At 51.8% G+C, this 4,554-nt stretch overlaps 1 long non-coding RNA gene across 2 annotated transcripts; it reads left to right on the top strand.

The window, feature by feature from the left end:
* The first annotated feature begins 550 nt into the window (after nt 1-550).
* LOC143441614 (uncharacterized) lies at nt 551-2,293 on the top strand. Of its 2 annotated transcripts, none has more exons than XR_013109180.1 (2): nt 551-684; nt 1,686-2,293. It is a non-coding gene; the product is annotated as an uncharacterized LOC143441614 (long non-coding RNA). The 2 variants fall into 2 exon arrangements; XR_013109179.1 differs by lacking the exon at nt 551-684 and adding an exon at nt 936-1,154.
* Nucleotides 2,294-4,554: the final 2,261 nt, after the last annotated feature.

The following is a 4,554-nucleotide window of genomic DNA, read 5'->3' as shown; positions in this document are numbered from 1 at the left end:
GATGCGGATCTGGGCGCCGTATTGAGATGTGTGGGCCAGCCACAGCGGATTTGTCCCGGCCGTGCCCCTGTAGCGAGGGGGCCTTGGGGAACTGTGAGCGGACTCACAATAAAGAACATATGGTTTGTGGGAAAGAAAGAGTAAAGGAAAGGGGAAAAGGAAAGAAAAAGAGGCGAGGAAGAGAAAAAATTCTTAAATTTGAAAACCAATGGAGCAAGGCAGAAACTAAATCTCTCTAGTCTTACAGAAGTTCATTTGCAAAACTTATTGTAAACACAGATGGCGATCTACCACAGCCGGGGGCGTCTTGTAAATTAATAATAATAATTAATAATAATAATAATAATAATAGTAATAATTTAATATTCTCTGTATATGTTGTTGGGAGTAAACTGAGGAGGAAGAGGAGGATTTTCTCTCTAAAATTTAGTGTCAGTTTGGTGCCTGCTCTCTACCTGTTGATCTGGCTCTGGAGTATATGTCGTTGGGGGTGGGAGCCGCCGCGTGGGAGCTGTAAGAGTTTCCCTTAGCCTGGGGAATCACTGGTACCCGCAGTAGGCTGGATCGCCTTTGTGCGGTGGCAGGCGGAGGGGCTGACACCGGCCAAGAGCAGAACTAGGAGGAGTGAGAAGCGGGGTCTACAGATTTCTCTAAGGAGGGCTGTTGACTGAAACAAAAAAAAAGGTAGGCAAATGACCCTCTCAGGCATTCGCGTCCCAGGGTGAGCAAATTGTAAATCCCCCTGCAGAGACTGACGGTGTGGTGGAGAAAAGCACCGGTGAGGTGGCGGGCTGGGCCTATCCCTGAGATCAGTACAGACCTGTCTCTGACTCATTTTGGTGCTTGCCAGCTTCAGGGAAGTGGGGGGGGGGGGGGTGATACCACTCCTCTGCCTCTGATGCTCTCAACTCACAGGAGATTGTGTGCCAGGTGATTTCAACGGGAAGGATGCCGAGCAGCTGATCAATAGGGTCGAAGAGAGGAAACTGAAAAACCAAAGTTCAAGCTCAGGGTGTCCCAGCCAAACCTGGGCGCTTGTCACGGGGAAGTCAAGACAGCTGGAGGCCGCGGGCTGAGAGTGTGCCCTGCTCTCGGGACTTTCGGGCTCTAAAAGCAGCAGTCACACACAACAGCGGAGGAGTCACTCACAACAGGTGGAGGAGGCAGGGGTCTCAGCTTCCAAGCTGGGTTAGATCTGGCCAAAGACCTGCGGGAAGTAGGGCGGGTGTAAACAGGGGGTGACCTGAAGCTGTCCTGCACAGTGGCCTAGAAGAGACTCACAGCTGGGGACTGCTCCGGGCGCCCAGACTGAGGCGACTAGGCTGGGGAAGGAAGGACTGCTGTTTTCAGGATCCCAAGGCTTTTTTAAGGAGGGACGATAATTGTATAGGGGGGGGGGGGGGAAATAAAGGTTGGCTGGATACCGAGAACGAGGAAAAAAGAGTGGATGGAGGAAAGGAAAGGTGGAGTGAGGGAGCTAGGGAAACGCACCGACAGAGAAAGTCAAACAAGAATCACCCGGCTGTGCTGGAATCACTAGACTTAAGTCTTTAGGTTTTTTTCCTAGACTCTAAACCATTTCTCCATCTCCAGCTTTTCCCTCCACAGCCTCACGACCACCACTCTCGCCACCGTCCTAGGAAAATGACCACTCCCCTTAAAATATATACTTTATTTTTCTCTAGGCAAGAGTGAGAGCAGCATTATTTGAATCGTAAGCTTGTGGCCAGGGGAACCACGAGCGTAACTCTGAACAGATGAAAACTGACCATCTTGGACAATGGAACGGAGAAGCAGCCAGAGAGGCGCCAGAATTTAGCGCGTGCAACTGCGGTGCAGATGCCGCAGGCAAGGCCTTCCCAGAGAGTCATCTTGCAGATAGCTGTCCTGGGTCCCCGGAGTGGCAACTCACTAAAGTCACTGTCGAAGGCTTGCCTCTTCTCCAGGGGGAGGCGGCGGGGGATGGGTGGGGAGGAAACGCTCCAAGAGGAATATTCCAACTCCCAGCATAGAGCCAAAAGTCAAGACAAGTAGCCCCAAGAGGAATATGCTTCAGAGAGCCTTTCTTCTTTCTTCTTTTCTTTTCCAAACGAAATCTAATACTATCTGGCTGCAAAAATATATATCACCGGCTCTGAGTCTGAAAGATTAACATTGGGATACGTAGGAAATGTAATCTGCATGGCTAATTGATTCTCAGCGTATCAGTTTAAAGGATAAAGATCGATATCTGCATATGATGGATATTGTATTAATAGGGACATAAATAAAGGCCGAAGAGTCGTTACCGAAACCTTTGAAGCTGCTTCCTGGCTCTACCCCGCTTCTTGGGGCCACGCTGTCACCCCCACCTTCTGCTGAGCACGAAGTACCGGCTTATTCCACTGTAGAGGGAGTGGGGCAGTCAAGAGGAGTCAACATCAGAGTGAGAGAGGATTTTTATGCAGCCGGGCTTTAAGCGGGGGAGAGGACATTATTTTCTCCTGGGCTAGTGGAAATGGACTGTAATGCCCGAGGGTGCTATTTTAGCTGAACTTAACTACACCGGCGTGCCTAGAAACACCGCTAACACGCAGAGGGGTGGGTGTCTATGTTTCTATGCCTTAGGATCAGGGAGCCAGTGCTTGTTCACCTCGGTCCTGGCTCCCAGAACACCCATTAAAGACCTGGAAAACGCCAGGCGTGGGTGACCCAGTGTGGTAGTGGGGATCTAGCTCCTGCTCCCTGGGTGGGTCAGGGACAGCTCTAAAGGCTCAGTGTGGTCTGCATGGGGCTGGTGAGTACCCCCCTCCCCCAGCCAAGCCAGGTCTTCTGAAGAAAGGGATGCCCATCTCGAGCTGAGGGCCTGGAGGAGAGGTGCGCTCCCCCCCCCCCCCCAGAGTAGAACCTTCTAGATAGCGGGGGCGAAAGAATGAATGTAGGGTACACGGGTCCCTATAAGAACCCTTCCACCCACTGACTGCCAATTAGTCTTGAGTGCCATTGGCCTCCTCCACCACCGAGCCCGTATTGCCTAGAGAATATTCCCAATGCAAATAAATCACCCTCGGCTCCCCCCCTTCTCCATTAATTAAGAGAGACGTTCTGACAAAAACGAGTGTAATCTTTATTAATTACTCAGCCCTCAGTGCGCGGCTCGCATCAATCACGCCCAAAGCGAAAGTATCGCTCCACGACAGATCCTTTCCCAGAGCACTTTTGGAGGAGGCGGCCAGTCACCACCGCTTTCCTCTTTCTGCGCCATCTCCGCTACAGCCTCAGCGACCAGGCAGGCTAGGAGGCCTTTCTTACACACCGGGGTCCTCTTTGTCCCTAGGCTTCTGCCTCCTGGACCTCCACCCCCACCCCCCTCACCCCACACCACCCTATGGCAACCTCTGGCTCAGAAAAAGCCTTCGCTCAAGAACATCTCTTACTTGGCTGTGCGCTCGTTTGCTCGCACAACTATTTCGGAACGTTCGTGGCCCCTACCCTCCATCCAGGTCCTCTCTTCGATCCTGCAACTCCCGATTATCTCTCAGCTTGGGGGGGGGGGGGCTGCTAAAAGTCGATTCTTCCAAGGCCAGAATCCTGGCAGAGCAATCCTGGGAGATTCAGATTATCTCTAGACTCTCTTGGTAGGAAGAGAAAGTGAAAGCCCAGTCCCGTCGGTCTCCCCATGACACCTGTGAGATTTGCCCTAAATAGTGGGGTAGTGGGATTTTAGAAGATGTTCAAACATTCAGCGGACTTCTGGTCCCCTAGGGACACAGCACACTGGGCTAAGTGCCTGCACTCCAGTTCTTAGCAGAGAGAGAGGTCTCACCTTCCAGGTAGCCAGTGAAAAGCTGGCTGAAGATGTCCCAGGGGTAGGGCTGGGGTAGGGGATCATTTTGGGCTCTGCAGCCCTGTGTCACTCGGCTTTCTTTGAGAAGGCAGAGACTTTGGATGCTTATGGAAGGATGCTCTGGCAAGGAGGGGATAGACGGTGTGATCTCTCTTCCCGGCTTCCCTGGAGTTGACCTCTAGGCCATCTGAGGCCATCCTCACTTGAACTCCATCCGTCTGTCCAACACCACTCTGGCAAGTCATGTACTCCTGGTGTCTTGAGTCTAGACTGTAGACTCGGAAATTTCCCCACTTTTGTAAGAATTAAAGGGGGAGGGGCGAGTGTCAAGACCCAACCCCACAATAATGACTTCCAAGGCCCCAATGGGTGATTGTGACTTGAGAATCCTTCTTCCTGTATCCCAAGGGACACTTCAGCTGTTCAGGGCTATCCTGGCTTTGCCACCCAGTTATAAATACTATATGGAGCCCAGCTTTGGAAGTCCAGCTCTCAGTGTATTTGGGCTTAAGGATTGCTTAACTGGCCTTAACTGGCCTTTCACCATTCCTTGTGCAGTTTTGGTCTGACGTTCCTTTGGAGCTTCCCCTGGTGGTAGAAATGTCTAGCCTCTCTTTAAAGGGGCTTCAAGGAGCTGCTCCACCTTGACCCACAGCCTAGGGTACCTGTGTCTTGTGGAGAAATATACCTGGTGGCCTGATTTGAGCAGCCACTGGCTGGAAAGGCTG

The sequence above is a fragment of the Arvicanthis niloticus genome, chromosome 3 (assembly GCF_011762505.2).
Source record: "Arvicanthis niloticus isolate mArvNil1 chromosome 3, mArvNil1.pat.X, whole genome shotgun sequence".
In the NCBI taxonomy this organism is placed as follows: Eukaryota; Metazoa; Chordata; class Mammalia; order Rodentia; family Muridae; genus Arvicanthis; species Arvicanthis niloticus.
Note: the sequence above shows the minus strand (reverse complement) of the source record. Positions and strands in the feature narration are given on the sequence as shown.